Source organism: Nicotiana sylvestris, chromosome 11 (assembly GCF_000393655.2).
Source record: "Nicotiana sylvestris chromosome 11, ASM39365v2, whole genome shotgun sequence".
Lineage (NCBI taxonomy): Eukaryota > Viridiplantae > Streptophyta > Magnoliopsida > Solanales > Solanaceae > Nicotiana > Nicotiana sylvestris.
Window position 1 is genome coordinate 156,357,991 of NC_091067.1, and position 18,236 is coordinate 156,376,226.

The following is an 18,236-nucleotide window of genomic DNA, read 5'->3' on the forward strand; positions in this document are numbered from 1 at the left end:
GCATTAATTCATGTTACAAATAATCTCACATAGATAGATTGTGGACTTGATAAAAATGTAAATGTAAGGTGGTTGGGTAGTGTCAACATTATAGCTCCAATAATAATAATAGAAGTAAATAAATAAAGGTCGTAGTCGATAATTTTATGTATTAATAATTAAGTATACTTACACTGATGTAGAGTAGTTATAATAAGCATTTAGTATAGTTAAATTGCGAATCCATTAGGGTTAATGAATTAGTCTATAGCTTTGATCATTTAGTTAACCTCACCACAGTTAAAAATGGCTAATTGTAGTAACGTGAGTCAATCTTGTACGTTTTTTTATACATAATTCCATTTTTAGTAATATTAGCTTATGGAATAAGGCGCGAAATAATTTCCCATTTTTACAAGTTCAAGTATAATTTTCGTCAGCATCTGTTGTAATCTGTTAATTAAATAAGTTACGGTTTTTTTAGCATGTAACTAACCAGGATTTTTCTTTATTTAGAGACAAATAAAAATGAAATGTAGTTACTTTCCTTTTAAAAAATAAATAAATAAATAAATGAGACGAGCTTCGTCAAACAAAAAAAAATAAAAAATTGCAGGATCCTCAGTAAAGGTTTAAGAAATTTTTTAGAAGTCGGGAAGGGTCGTTTAGCGAATTTCACGGCCCTCCCAAAAGATAATAACGCGCTAGAATCTTTAGGCGCGACTTTAGTAAATTACATTCCTAAATATGGGTGGGCATTTTATGCGGCCCGAATCCAAATCTTAAGACGTTGAATAGAGTGTGCCTTAGATTGCGGGTTCATTTGATGTGGCGCAATCCGAAAACATACTTTAAACGACGTTCACTCTCTCGAATAAATATGTATATGTAAAAGCAATAAAAAGTAGAATCAGCACATAGGTTATTCATGTAAAAATCAGATAATAGCTAAATGCAACAGTTGAGCGACCGTGCTAGAACCACGGAACTCGGGAATGCCTAACACCTTCTCCCGGGTTAACAGAATTCCTTATCCGGATTTCTGGTTCGCAGACTGTTAAACAGAGTCATTCTTTTCCTCGATTCGGGATTAAATTGGTGACTTGGGACACCCTAAATCTCCCAAGTGGCGACTCTGAAATAAATAAACAAATCCCGTTTCGATTGTTCTTTAATTGGAAAAACTCCTTCCCCCCTGGCGGGGGCGGAAAAAGGAGGTGTGACATGACAAACGAAATTTTTGTTCATCAATCTGCCTACATAGAAAAGGTATTGAAATGGTTTTACATGGATGGAGCACATCCATTAAGTAATCTGATGGTTGTTTGATCACTTGATGTGAATAAGGATCCATTCTGACCTCAAGAAAAGAATGAAGAGCTACTTGGTCCTAAGTACCATTAAATCCGACGACTCTTTCTTCTCGTTTTATTTACTGTTTTGGGAATTTTGATATTATAAAAATCTAGATCTGAAAGATGGTTTGCTTGCTAATTTGAATTTCGGCAAATCTGGCCAGTATATAGCTTTTCCGACGACCGTGAAATTTTTCGGCTAAACCATTTTGGGCCGAAAATTATTTCTCCAGTGAACCTGTGTTTGTTTGTGTACTGTTGTTACTATGAACTTGTTATATTGGAGATTTAATCTCCTTTGTAAGATCCATTTTTTTTACAGAGCTTGTGGGTCAGATATATAGTTCGGTGGCTAGCCACTAGAATTACTTTTGGGCTATAAAATGCATATTGTAATTTTGGGCTACCGGATAATATTTATTTTGCCCAATGGGCTATAAATGAAGTTCTCTCTTTAATTAGCATGCTTACTTTTTCTTATTGGATTTTCAAGCATTGATAAACTTGCAACAAGAACGTGCAGGTAGCTAGACCACCTTACCCATCATTGAAACACAACCTGGGGAGGGGATAAGCTTCATCGTCGAAAGGGAAATAGTCGGGAACACCAGCAAAGGCTCCTAAATAACCTCGCAATATGGAGCACCTTTGGATTTGCTTAAAAAAAATGCCTTTTAAGTTAATTGCTTAAAAGCTGGTTTAAGCCCATCCAAACAGGCTCATACCCTCTATAGGTTGACCTGCATTAGATAGATGCCAGATAAATGTTACATACATGGATACCCTTCAGAATCGAATTTTACAGGTATGTGTGTGCGTGCGCGCGCGTAAATAGGGAGAGTGATTAGGACATGATTCATGATGTTTTTATCAGTTACTAACTCATGTGACTATAACACTTAATTTTGTACCAAAAACAAATAGTTTTAAAAGCTGGAGCGTGTAAAAAAGAGAAGAATTGAAGACGACGAATGGTTTGGACTGCTCTTATGATGAACAAATAATAATATCATCTAATTAGTTATGTCATTTTACACGACTTCTCTGAATCAAGTATTACAAATAATAACTTATTAATTACTTAATTATAAGAATATTTAACTTCTCTTGCACGCACGGATTGTCTTTTTTTTTTCTTCTTCTATCTTTCGTCTTTTTTTTTTTTTTTAAATCTTTTTAGTAATGATTTAACACAAGACCGGTAGTAAGTTATCAATGTCCATAATAATAACAGTAACCACAGAAAGCTGAAGAGGAGCCTATATAAAGAAGAAAAAGTGTGGTTGCTTTTCTTTTTCTTTTCATGAGTGTATTATACTTAGTGGGCTGTAGCTATTTTACAGCCTTTTACTTTCTTTTGTTTCCTCTACGTCATATTATGTATCATTCTGTATGCTACTGGTCTATACGCTAATTCCGGATTTGAAGGTTTCGAGTACCAAACTAGTCGATTTTATTAACTTTAGGCTTTGATTCGGGTTATTCATTTTTTCGATTAACTGTTATTCATTTTTTTTTTATTAACTGTGGACTTCAATTCCAGTTATTCATTTTACTAATAGATCATGGAGGTTAGCTTCTTCCCTTTTCTTCAAAAATAAAAAATAAAAAATCAGAGGCCATATGCACATAGATACCAACATATATGGTAACCAACACACATTAGATTCACTATTTGTTCTATCTTAGCTAATATATACAGATTATAGATAGTTATATAAATATTATATATATTGTATATTTATCGGCTATTTTTAATCTAATCGATTGGACTATACATTAGTTCTTCAATATCTTTAATTTATTTTTAATTTTGGAGCTTAGATGATTTTTTATATACTAAAGGTGTTTGGAGCAATTTGCACACATTTCAATTATTTCATGGAATACTTGCTATTTTCTACAAGTACAAGCATTGGGCCGCCACTTTGTACCAAGTCATAAGCAAATGGAAAAATACAAGACAAAAAAATAATTAGTTCATACAATAAGGAGTAAATAATCTTATACTCCTTCTGTCTCAAATTATTTGTCGTGTTTCTCTTTTACACGTCCTTTAAAAAAATATTAAATAGGATAGGTTTTGACTGTTTTACCCTTGTTTATGTTTTAAGATATAATTTCTCTTCTTTTAATATTTAGTAATGATTGGGGTGTTTATAGTCTTTAAGAATAATTATTACTAAGGATAAAAAAGGAAAAAAATAATCAATTTTGTCTTAAACTTCTAAAATGACAAATAATTTTAGACAACTATTTTTAATAATCACGACTGATAATCTGAAACGGAGGGAGTATAACATAATAAAAGGCATTACCTTCCACATACTGTCCCATGAATAATTGACCATATATAGCTAGAAGGGTCATTTTTGCATCCATTTTGTACTAAAAAGTATCCCAAAATATTGCAATGATACCGATCTTCATATAGAGAAATTTCAGAACAATTAATGCACCCAAAAATGCAAGAAACATTATTAATACAAAGTGTCTCACGTTTATAGGTTCCACTCGTGCACCCAATATGTGCACTATAATGCTATAGCAAAATCCTTGTTTCCCACTCAAAATCTTTATTTCTTTTCATTGGAAAAAGTTTAAAGTAATAAGACTTAATAAAATTAAACAATAAATTTAGAAAATATAATAGCATATTTTGCTCACTCGTACTACGTGGAAAATAATTTTGTCTTATTATTTCAAAATGTCCAAGAACTTTTTATCTTAATGTTTTTTTTTTTTTTTTTGACATGGACTAAGTGTGTGCTTACATGAGCAAACAAGAGGTTGTTTCACATTTCTTTGTCGAAGGAAAAAACAAAGTTAATATTCTCACGTATCACTCTTTGAAGGTCAATTTCCACTTTCTATTCTATATAAGTCCTAAATATTCTATATAACTATTTAAATTCAAAATAATTTAATGAAAAATCAAAGAAATCTGTCATCAAATTTTTACTTTTAAAATTCTAATCTCTACATTTGTCGTTAAAAAGATGCTAGAAGCCTTGGAGCAACGGTAAAATTGTCTTTGTGTGACTTATAGGTCACGGGTTCGAGCCATAGAATCAGTCACTAATACTTGCATTACGGTAGGTTGTCTGCATCAACACGAGGATACCTTGTACACAAGGTTGCACTTTTTTTTAGTAATGATTTTGAACAAACTAATTTTTTATAATATCCCTTGACTCTAAAAATTCCATTCACTAAATATATTACCAATAGATAAAAAGAGAAAAATAAAATAAAAGCTGATCAAAACACCAATCTTTAACCCTTGAAGAAAGCTAAAAGTCTCAATTCGAAGGTATTTTAATTTCCCATTTAATTAAATAACATTAAATTTCTTAACCTTAACAAATGTTAATGGCACTTTTGAAAAGTTTTAAGTAAGCTTTATATTTTTGTTGATACTTTAAACTTAAAAGGTATGTCAATAAAACATCTAAATATATTGCCATATGTTTCTCTAAAATGAACCAAATATAACAATTAATCATGAGATTAGACTAAATTAACTTGGTACTTTTTCACATTGGTAGAATCATGGCCGACAAGGCATCATCATAGTGTTTTTGACTCTTTTTTTCTTAATTTTCTTTTCTTTTTTGCTTTAGAGTACTTAAATTCTTTGACACTTTTAGGGTGGGCAAGAATATAATTATTACCACTACTTGTTTTTTTTTTAATTTGTTTTTTTAACTTTTTCTCTTTTACGCCTAGAATTATTTATATGGTTATTTTTTTTAAAAAAAGTATACTTATATTATACTCATATATATTATCAAAAACAAAATGCGGATTAATCGTTAACACTACTTATTGGTGAATGGTCTTTATTTTTTTAGATTTTTTATAAATATATCATCAAGTATTCAGAATTTATTGATCCGATTAATTTGAATTTGCATTACGACTTGTAACTAGGAAGTTCACCGTAGGGTTTTTTCACGTTCTTAAGATTTAAACTCGATAAATTTGATTAAAGGTGGAGAAACTATATTCTTTTACTGAAGGAGAGCCTTGCAACAATGATAAAATTATCTCCGGATAAACTATATGTCACATGTTTAAGTTGTTGAAGTAGCCACTAATGTTTGCATTATGGTAGGTTGTCTACATCATACCCCTAAAAGTGTGGCCATTCCCCAAATCCTGCGTGAATACGAAATATTTTATGCATTAGACTGTATTATTTCACTAAAGGGGATTCTTGCAGCAATGGTATAGTTGTCTCTGTATAATTATAGATCACTTGTTCGAGCTCTAAAAATAGCCACTAATACTTGTATTAGGGTAGTCTATCTATATCACAACCCTAGAGGTGCGACCCTTCCCCGAATCCTACATAAATACGGAATACTTTGTGCATCAAGTTTCCTTTGAACCATATTATCTCACTATACTTCTTGGTGGTTCTTGGCTTAGGTTTTGCTTAGTTGGCAGCTTGCATTATCTTCCATCAAAAATCAAAATGATGGCCGACAACAACACAAACTTTGTGAAACTTGAAAAGTATATTTTAGGGTTTTGAAAATTCATGGTAGGGCAAATATGTCAAGCTTAGCCTCTAAAGATAGGCCCAAAAAGAAAAGAAATTGGTACATATTAAAGATTTTGTGTCACCTAAAGTGAGATAACAAAGGATTTTAAGTGGAAGAATTCTTTTCCAAAGATGTCATTCTTTTACTATGTGAAGATGATATATAGTATATATGCATATCCCACCCCAATTTTATAAAGGTAAAATATAAATACATCAATAAAATATAAATACAAGAAATACCATCGATTCAAGAAAAATATAAATACATCAATAATTACAAGAAAATTTTGTGCATTGACAATGAAAAATAAATTTAGGCAAAGCAATCTATCGGGTTAATTAATAACTTGGTGAAAATAATAATTAACTTTCTACCACATATTAAATTATAATAATAGTGACTATCAATGTATATAACTTACATTTATACGATAATTATTGGTAAATTTTGAAATATAAATATTAATCCCTCTATTTTAATTTATGTGTCTACTTTACTATTTGTGGAGTCTACGATGTTCATCTTTGACTACAGATTCGAGACAACTATTTTTAAAAATCATAACAGATAATTTGAGACGGATGAAGTAGTTTCCAAATATGTAAATTTATTTCAAAAAATTTAAAAACTCGGTGTCTAATTTCAGAGTCATAATTAAGAATTTTGACCCTCGTACTCTACATCAAGTCATATAAATTAAAACAAAGGGAATAGTAAATAGATAAAATCAATATAACTAACTTGTTATAATACGTTAAGTTATATTGATATGTAAAAATATTTAAATTCAATGCATATAACTTAATTTTTTTTATTTTATTTGTTTCTCAAACTCAATTACCCTAGAAATAACATTATAAAAAGAGAAAATCCTAGTGGCCTGCTATTTGATCAACTAATAATGAACTAATTTAGTTGGCTAGAATTATGCATATCAAGAGTGGCTCAATCATCAACCAAACAGTTGACTAATAGAAATTATGAAGGGCTAATGTGGTGGTTTATTGACCTTTAAAATGGTTGAGGAAACTTATATAATGGGTTTAATAGGCTCCAATTAATTATACCAAAGATGTCTAACTGGATTTTGTTGGAACACCATCTGCTAACAAAAAGTAATCTTATAAAGATTATTTAATTTCATTGAATCAAATTTCAGATCATCTACAGCCTCTTATTTATTACTACTAATTAATTTCAAAAAAATGAAATAAAAGAATTGATACTTTGATTAAGTACATTTTGATTCATGTAAAAAAAATATATCACAACTAGCAAATTCTTTTTTTCATAATCCTTTTTGGATTTTTACATAAATAGCCAGACAAATTTATAATTTATTTTTCTAATCGATATACATAAATTATATTATATAGGGTTATAAATATATTAAACATAATATATATATCCGCCAACTTTTTAAATTTAAATGGGAGGCGAATGATTATTTAGGTTAATTCTTCTTTCTTTCTTTTTTGGTCACTGAGGTTATTAGAAGTTCTTTGTTGAAAATTCCAAAGCTAAACTAGCTACCACATAAATTCAACCGTCGATATCCTAATGAACTAATTATTTTATGGGAATTATTGGTAAAAATAATCAATTTTCAAAGATCTCTTGGGCCAAATAAGAATTTCATAGATTTTAGTGAGGTTTCTTACCTCATTAAAAGATCATATTTTGACCAAAACAGAATTAATTAACGAAATGCTTTACTTATTGGATTCTCTAACAAATATAATTGAATTGACCGACTACTGTACAAATCTAAATAATCATGATTAAAGCATCTAATCAAGGCTTGTGAGATGTAAACTCTCTGCTTTTCGAAAATCTTACAATTTTCAGTAGTAATACTATATGAAGTGCCTTTTATACAGTTGATTAAGTGTAATAAAAATAATGTGAAATTATTAAGGTGGGAATAATATCATCTTATTAAAATATAAATATTTATAGAATTTAAAAAGAACATTTATAAGCTACATGATTGGTGCATGAGGATAAGAACAAGAATGGTATTGAATTTATCTTCTTTTTTTCTTATACTATGATCTCATTTCAATAATGCAATAGTGATTCGTGACACTAAGAAATAGGCTTTATTTGAAGGAAGCTTAGGTTTATAGGATAAGAATAATCCAAATTAAAGAATGATCTAATATGCTATAGCCTATATTTGTAGGCTTTGAGATGCTTTAAGCAAATTAAAAACCATTATCTAATTGGATTTTATTTGACTTAATTGATTCTTGGAAAAAGTGGGTGATTATCCTCGAACTTTTTTATTATTTTAACATGGATTATTATGGCCTTACGCAACTTAGATTAATGTTACCATTTTCTTGAAGTAATTTGGCAAAAACAACATCAACAATAGTACCCATCAGTGTAATCTCATAAGTGAGTATATATACAATCTTTTTCCTACTTGTGCAAGTAGAGAAACTATTTCGATAGATTTTCCGTTCCAAACAAGCATGCAAAATCATAACAGTATAAAACATTGAAAAGAAAGAGTATTATGACTTCATCTGAAACAAAGTTTGCATTCTCAAAGGAGGGCCTATTTTTTCCTATTATTTCCAACACAAATGAAGTCTCTCTAGCTGCTTTGTTTTGGTTCTTAAAATATTTTCCAGCAAAATTATTGAATTTATAAGGAGGAAAAAGTAACAAATTTGGTTGTCAGAAGACCATCAATTTTTTTTGAGCTTTCACCGGAGAAATTGAACATCTATTTTAAACTTATATCAGAAGTATCCCATTTTGATAATTCTGAATATATTATTTGTTGGCGGGACTACCATATAACCTATCACATAAATTCAATGGAGTAGCTTTTATTTAGACTCTCTTTTATATGTATATTTAAAATTTCGGGATTGTTTGGTTACTAATTCTAAGATAAGTTATTTAAAAATTAAAAATAATAACGGGATAATTTATACCTATCAGAGGGTAGAATAGTAATCCCAATATAAGTTATCCCAGGATAGAGCAGTAAAATTAACAATCTCATGATTAATACAATATACCAAATAGTAGTCAATAAAAAATAATATCAAGATAATTAATCTCAGTATAACTAATTCTAATGTGACTTGTCTTCAAACCAAACGATCCTTAACAGTTTAGTTATTCTTATATATTACTTCAGGTTGCTATAGAAATTCATTGACTTTAAATTCTATATCCTTCTTGATTATTTGTAGGTATATAGGACAAATTTATGGAACTGTTGCTACAGAAAAATACTAATCGACAACGCCACTAGTTGGTAGGACAGTGCTGTTTCATCTATGTCGAGTGGTTCTTATTGAGCTTTAATCGTTCTGCAGTGCAGCACGTGATACAAATTCATTTATATGTGACAGCCCCACAAAAAAGGATAGTAGAAGAAAGCACTGTTAAACATATTGCTCGGAGAATATCGATCCAAGATGGAGATAAATTGGATTTGATAAATCAATACTTAGAAGGGTTGAAAAGAAATCTGCTCCAATCACTGGATCAGTGTGAAAAATCAGACACTAGACCTTGCCAGATGAATGCTGAGCTAGTTGAATTCTGCAAAAACGAGATTGATAGTTTGTTACAAAAGGGTTTAATAAAACCCTCAAAATCTCCTTGGTCATGTTCTGCCTTTTATGTTAATAATGCGGCAGAGAAGGAACGAGGTATTCCTCGCTTAGTCATAAATTATAAACCATTAAATAAACATCTGAAATGGATTAGGTATCCTATCCCTAACAAAAGGGACTTGCTATCCAGATTATATGACGCCAATATATTTTCAAAATTTGATTTAAAATCTGGTTATTGGCAAATTCAAATATTTAAAGAGCATACTTATAGGACTGCTTTTAATGTTCCATTTGGGCAATATGAATGGAATGTTATGCCATTTGGTTTGAAAAATGCCCCTTCTGAATTTCAAAAAATTATGAATGATATTTTTAACTCATATTTGGATTTTATCATCGTTTATATTGACGACATATTGGTATTTTCTAAAACTCTGGAGATAAAAGTTTGTCACGTGATCTAGCCCCTCTATACGATCGGCTAAAAAAAGATCATAAACACCCTTGGACTAACCAACATACTGAGTTAGTCAAGAGTATTAAAGGGCGTGTTAAATCGTTACCATGTTTAACCCTTGCCAATCCTACTTGGCAAAAGATTATCGAGACAGATGCGTCTAATGTTGGATATGGAGGGATTTTGAAACAAGTAAATCCCAATAATAAGAGTGAATACTTAATAAGATTTCACTCTGGTAAATGGACCGAAGCTCAAAAGAAATACGCTACTGTGGCGCATGAAATGTTAACTATTGTTAAGTGTGTATTAAAATTTCAAGACGACTTATACAACCAAAAATTTTTGATAAAAACTGATATATATATATATATATAGGATTTGCTTCTATTGAATTTGTTTCTTGAGGTTTATTAGATATGTTATTATATAGGTTGAAGCTAGCATAATCTTATACTTATGTGAATGCGGGAAAGAGATGTTATGCTATTGATAGGGTTTGAACATTCCAGCTCAACTGCGGAAGGCAGAAAGCTCACCAAGTGAACTAGCTCTCTAACGCCAAATTGAGTTATCGAGCTAGTATGGCATTATTGGATTTTTTATATATATGATAAGGTAATTTGTGACATGTTATGGGGTGGGGTGAAGTTATGTGCGGTTAAAGAAAAAATTTTAAGAAAATTTCCATTACATGATTAGGCTTGCTAAAAAGATGTATGACTTTATGCATTGGCCATGACCTATTTTTGGATTGTGACATTTGGAAATTGTAAAACTTAAATCACATTGGTATTTTAGTTGTCAAATACATAAAATTCAAGTTTAAGCAATCAGAGATATCTTCACCTTTTGCCATTATATTGGAAGTATTTCAAGAAAAGTAAAATCAAGTTGTTGTAGTGTATCTTCCAAGATTTGAGGTACATCCAAATATATGGGGCCTCTCTTTCTAATCTTTAGCAACGAGAAAAACTTATCTTTTCTTGCATAAAAAGGGAATCAAAGGCCAATGATAAATTCCATAATTATAAGAGAATTAAGTAGATTCAAGTACAAGAATTCACACATTATTCATTACATATATACCTTTTTTTATCTCTTCAAGTTGGTATACATTACCGATAAAGACAATGGAGTCGTAAGTACTTTCTTATTCTTAACTAAAAGTCTGGGGTTCAATCACTGTTATGAAATCGCCTTAGGAAGCGTTTTAGTTCTCGATATGGAATTTTTTGACGCGAATTCGAATATAATCGGGTTTTTTGAGGAGTTTGAACTACCAGCACTACCTAATATTGTGACAATAACCAAGAAATTCATTTAACAATAAGATGAAAATTATATGGTATCAGGAAGTTATCACATGCACTTTGATTATTGATCAAACTAAACCCACTTTATTTGAATCTCTAACTACTTTCAAATGATAGCTTTACTAATAATTATAATACTGTAATAAGGATGTTTGCTTGATAGTTATATAATCATGGCCAATTAATTACCTATTTAGGACAGTGAAAATACCTTTTAATAATAATAATAATAATAATAATAATAATAATAATAATAATAATAATAATAATAATAATAATAATAATAATAGGGTAGTGAAGCTTGTCCGATATATATTGGTTAGGTGAAGGTTAAGATTTCCTTACGCAATGCAATATATTTTTGGATTAATAATTCTCAATATGTATTTTTTTCTATAGCCATGGGTGCAACACACATGCTGGCATTAAACATTTATTTAATTATCTCAATTAACTAACAAACAATAATTAAGTAATTCTTATAATTATTAAAATTATTATAAAAATTAAAAGCAAACAACTTCCCAACAAGTCCCTAAAATTTATCCACAAAGCCACGTTTGTAGTCCCCTTAGATTATGGTTGCCCCATGTGATAACCGTACAACCAATTTTTTGTCCCTTTCCTCCCATCGCAAAAAGAAAAAGAAATAAAAAAAGAAAAGAAAAAGGGTCTAAGGGGAATAAATTAGTGAAAATAAATTAGTGAAAATAAATTAGTGAATATCTAACCAAGGCAATAATGTACTTGACATCTTTCTCTCATGATATTACAGGGGGGAAATGGTTAAATTTGCTCTTGTATTATACGAAATTGGACAACTTGACTCGTTGTTTGGCTTTTGGTTTAGCATCACGCTTATCGTTAGGAATAATCTTGGTTTTATCTGACATATGATGGAGCAAATTTAAACAAAGAGTAATTTTAAATTATAATCAAAACTTGAGGATTTAGATCCTTTTTACTCAAAAATTTGGACAATACATCCATTTATGTTATGTGATGACTCGATATGCCATCTTACGTATTAGAACCTAATTCTGTGCTTGAAGCATTAAAATACCTCATATTAGCCCTCCTCGATTTGCGTGCACAATCCAGGTGTATTTCCGGAAAGCTTTTATGTTAAAAAATGAGAAAATATGAAACTTTTGCCTTAAAATCCATTTGAGTTGACTTCGGTCAATATTTTGAGCAAACGGACCTGACTTCGTATTTTGACAGTCCCAGTGGGTCCGTATCGTTATTGGGGACTTGGGCAAATGCCCGGAATCGAATTCGGAAGTCCCTAGCCCGAGTTATCGCACTTTGTTGAAATTTGAAAGTTTAAAAGCTTAATGACTTTGAAAGTTTGACCAATGTTTGACTTTATAGATATCGGGTTTGTATTTTGGTTCCGAAATTCAATATAGGTCCAATAGTATACTTATGACTTGTCTGTCAAATTTGGCGAGAAACGGAATTGGTTTGACGTGATTCGGACGTCCGATTGTTAATATAGCAATTCTAAAGTTTCTTGAAAATTTCTTTTGATTTTGGTGTCCGATTCATAGTTCTATGTGTTATTTTGGCGATTTGATTGCGCGAGTAAGTTCATATGATGTTTTTAGACTTGTGTACATATTTGGTGTAGAGCCCCGAAGGCTCGGGTGAGTTTCAGACAGGCTACGGAGTGAAAGTTGGACTTAGGAATGTGCTGGTGTGTTTCAGATCTGGTGCAGGCCTCAGACCTCGTAATTGCGAGGTCAAGCTTCACATTTGTGACCTCTGATGGGTTCGCATTTGCGAAGTGGGACAAGGAGGTACAGTGATTGCAATTGTGATCAAACGGTCGCATTTGCGGAAGATCAAAGTTCGCATTTGTGAACAAGTCATCGCATTAGAAATGAAAGGACTTCACATTTGCGACTGTTTCTTCGCATTTGCGAACCCCAGGTCGCAAATGCGACATCTACGACTGATCAAATAGGAGTTAGACGGAATTTTTGTTCATTATTCAAATTTTCAAAACAAGAAAACCCTAGAGGCGATTTTCCCAAGAACCCTTCTTCCCCAAATCATTGGTAAGTGATTCTAATCCATTTTCTTTCAATCTTTCATTATATGTCCTAAGATTTCAACCTAAAATCTTGTGTTTTCATAGTGAAAATTGGGGGTTTGGGTAGAATTAGAGATTATTGTAAAATAGGGATTTAGACCTCAAATTAAGGTCGGATTCCAAAATAAATTATATAACTGGGTTGGGGAGTGAATGGGTAATCGGATTTTGGTCCGAATTTTGGATTTGGACCAAGCGAGCCTGGGAGTTGACTTTTGATGACTTTTTCAATAATGACCTAAATTGAATCCTTTGCAATCGTGGGTAGTTTCCATTGCTCCGGAGGTTTGTTTGAAAGGCAAAGCTGTGGTTGAGCTTTGAATTGATCCTTTGGAGCGAAGTAAGTGTTGTGGTTAACCTTGAGTTGAGGGATTATGACTTATTTGTCTATTTGCTACATGTTTAAATATTGGGTACAACGTATATGAGAGGTGACGAGTACTTATGCATTGTTGTCGGGTTAAAGCATGCGGGTGGGACTTGTTCCTTGCAATTATTGCTTACTTTGATCATGTTATCCATGCTTAGACTAGTTATTTGTTAAATTGATCGTTCTTATCGTGCTTATAGGCTTTTGCGATAATTGAGTATTGACTCCAAGTTGAAATTGGTATCGTGGAACCGTTATTGAAGTAAGGCTTGTACTTATTGATCCTATCTCTTTATTATTACTTGTTCATTGTTATGTGGAAATGGAGAGTGTTAATGCATGAAGGATGATGTCGTATCGTATGTGAGTGTTAATGCACGAAGGGTAATGTCGTTTCATATTGTGAGTGTTAATGCACTAAGGGTGATGCCATACCATGTTATGAGAGTTAATCCACGAAGGGTGATGCCATGCCGTATCTATTGATTTATACTCTGAGTGAGAGTAAAAGCACGAAGGGTGATGCCGTGCAGTGTCATTGTTTCATTGTGAGGTTGAGAGTAAAAGCACGAAGGGTGATGCCGTGCAATTTTCTTCACTGTGCGTAATTGATTTTACTGGTTAAAGTGTCACACCCTAGCCCCGAACCTGGTCGTGATGGCGCCTCTCGTGAAGACAAGGTCAGCCAGACCAAAACAGAACACCTCTTTTAAACAATTAGATACCATAAATAGTTCTAAAACATGATATAATAACCATAATTCGCGGAATTTACGATAACACCAGTAGAAATCATCCCGACACTACCCAAACCGGGGTGTCACAAGTCATGAGCAACTAAGGATCCTAATACGAGTCTCTAGATATAATATCTGGTACAACTATTTGAAGAATATAAAATTAATAAGATAAGGGAGGCACGGGGGCTGCGGACGCCAACAGCTACCTCGTAGTCTCCGAAAACACTGCCTGGACTGGGAGGATCAGTTCTCAGGAGCGGACTCTGCGATGCCTGAATCTGCACACACGGTGCATGGAGTAATGTGAGTACTCCGACCCAGTGAGTAATAAAAATAAATAATGGCTGAAAGCAAGAAAACATGTAAAGGCACAAAGCAATTCTATATCAAGCAGTAAAATCACTTAAAGTAGTAAATCAGTGAGGAAGTCAAATGAAATTCCTTTAAACCAAGTAAAACAGGTAATTTAGCAGGTAAATAACAAGTAGAAATACGCCCCTCGGGCACAGTAACAATCGCTCAGAACAGTATCAGCCCCCCGGGCTCACTCTCAGTACAGTATCAGCCCCTCGGGCTCACTCTCAGTACAGTATCAGCCCCTCGGGCTCACTCTCAGTTCATGATGGGTACCCGCGCTCATTGTGGGTGTGCAGACTCCGGAGGGGCCCCTTACGACCCAAGCGCTATATCAAGCAACCTCGTGGCATCATCTCTCGGCACTCGGCCTCACATCACTCAAGCCACCTCGTGGCGTATAAAAGTATCTCAGGCCCTCGGCCTCATATCACTCAGCATATCCTCACATATGGCCCTCGGCCTCACTTAGTCCGAAAATTCATCACAAGCCTCTCGGGCATTTGTACAATAGTGGTTTTCAGCCCAAAACATCATTTAGAAATATCATTTAAGTCTCAAAACTGAGTAAAAGTGGTTGAGTTATAAAAAAGTAGGAAACAACAGGACTGAGCTCAAGTAATAATCAATACAGTGAGTAAATAGTGATAAAAATCCCCGGAGGGTTCAAATAATTGGCACGAAGCCCAAATATGGCAATCAGCCCAAATCATGATAATAACAAGCAAGTTTCAGTCAAATATGCGGTAAAAACATCAGTCGGGACGGACCAAATCACAATCCCCAATAGTAAACGATCCCACGCTCATCATTAAGCGCGTGTTCACCTCAATATAGCACTACGATGTGCAATCCGGGGTTTCAAACCCTCAGGACATCATTTACAATCATTACTCACCTCGAACCGACTACAACTCTAGCTCACGACGCCTTTGCCCCTCAAATAGGCCTCCACGCGCGTCGAATATATCCAAAATCAGAACGAATACGTCACAATATGCTAAGGGAACAAAACCCAAGCGAAAACAATCGAAAACTATCAAAAATCCCGAAATTAGCAAAACCCGAGCCCCGGGCCCACTTCTTGAAACTCAGAAATTTTCACATCATTAGATTCCTTATCACCCCATGAGTTCATACATATTAAAATTTCTCCAATCCGACCTCAAATGGTCCTTCAAATCCCAATTCAAAAGTTCAAAATCCCAAGCCCTAGTTCTTTCATTTTTAGCTTAAGTTCCAAGAATTTCTAGGTTGATTTCACAATAGAATCACGTTTAGGTTCAAAAATATTACCTCCAATCAATTCTCCTTGAATCCTTCTTTAATCACCCTCAAAAAGCTCTCAAAATGCTCAACTATGGAGGAAAAATGACTTAAAATCGCGGATGAAATAACTTATAAACTTTCTGTCCAGGTCTGACTTTCCTTCTACGCGAACGCGGTCAACCTCTCGTGTTCGCGTAGCACAAATTTACGTTGACCAACTTTTACCTTACGCGAACGCGACACGCCAGTTGCGAATGCGATGCCACTTCCGCCTTGACTTTCGCGAACGCGAGACACCTGATGCGAACGCAAAGAGCAAATTCCATTGGACCCCAAATCCTTATACGCGAACGTGGAGAGCCTCATGCGAACGCGAAGCACAAACTCCTAGATTTCCGCGAACGCGAGGCACCTCTCGCGAACGCGAAGGCTTAATTCTAGCCTTCCTCAAATTCTTCTACGCGAATGCAAGGCTCCGCTCACGAACACGAAGAGATAATCCTCTGCAATAGCTGGGCAGATTTTTCTGCAACTTTCGAACTCCAAAATGGTCCGATTGACCATCCGAAACTCGCCCGAGACCCCCAGGACCTCAACCAAAAGCACCAACACATCCTAAAACCTCATTCAAATTTGTTTCAATCATCAAACCACCTCAAACAACACCAAACCCATCAATTCACATTGAATTCAATCCTAAGTTTTCTAAAAACTTCCGAAATATGCTTTCGATCAAAAATCCAACCAAACCACGTCCGAATGACTTGAAATTTTGTACACACATCAAAAATGACATAGCGAAGCTACAACAACTCTCAGAATTTCATTCCGACCCTCGGATCAAAATCTTACCTACCCACCAGATATCGCCAAAATACTAACTTCGCTAATTCAAGCCTAATTCAACATCGGACCTCCAAAACCAATTCCGATCACACTTCCAAGTCATAAATCACCTCCCGAAGCTAACCGAACCATTGTAACTCACATCCGAGCCCTATGACACATAAGTCAACACCCGATTGACTTTTCCAACTTAAACCTTCTTAAAAGAGACTAAGTGTCTCATTTCTTACCAAATTCTTTCCGAACTCAATCTAATCAACTCGATCACCTAAAACACGAGTAACGAAGCATAAAGAAGTAGAAACTGGGGAAAACGGAGTGGTAACTCATGAGACAACTGGCCGGGTCGTCACATCCTCCCCAACTTAAACAAACGTTCGTCCTCGAACGAGTCAAGAAATATACCTGAAACCTCAAATAGGTGAGGATATCTACTTCGCATCTCCTGATCGGTCTCCCAGGTAGCCTCCTCCATGGGCCGACCTCTCCACTGCACTTTCACTGAATCTATATCATTTGACCTCAACTTACGAACCTGACGACCCAAAATAGCTACTAGCTCCACATCATAGGTTAAATCATCATCCAACTGAACCGTGATGAAGTCCAAAACATGAGACGTATCCCCAATATACTTCTGAAGCATAGAAACATGAAATATCGAATGCACACTCGACAAGCCGGGTGGTAAAGCAAGCTCATAAGCCACCTCCCCAATCCTCCGAAGTACCTCAAAAGGCCCAATGAACCGCGGACTCAACTTTCCTTTCATACCAAATCTCATAACACCCTTCATGGGTGAAACCTTCAGCAAGACCTTCTCACCAACCATGTAGGACACATCTCGAACCTTCCGGTCCACATAACTCTTTTGTCGCGACTGCGTTGTACGAAGCCTCTCCTAAATCACCTTCTGATGTTCTAAACGTCAATACCACACAAGAGGGGGAGTGATTTGTGTGGTACCCAATTTTTCGATCTAGAAGAACCTGGTTCTTCAAGTTGTTCTAACTGCTACTGTTGCGGAATTAAAAGTACAGAAAATAAAGAACACAGAGATTTTTAAGTGGAAAACACCTAGATCAAAAGGTGAAAAAACCACGACCTACTACTTAGTAGGATTTTCCCAAACATCCACTAAAATCACTGAGCTAAAACAGCATTTACAAAACTCTTTGTAAACCTAAGGATTAACTCTAATCCCTGTGTAGCACACAACCTCAACTGTTGCGACACCTTCAAGTTAGCCTATAACTTGAACACTCAAAGTACCTATTATAAATGCTTCTATGAAAGCTGAAAAGGTATAACT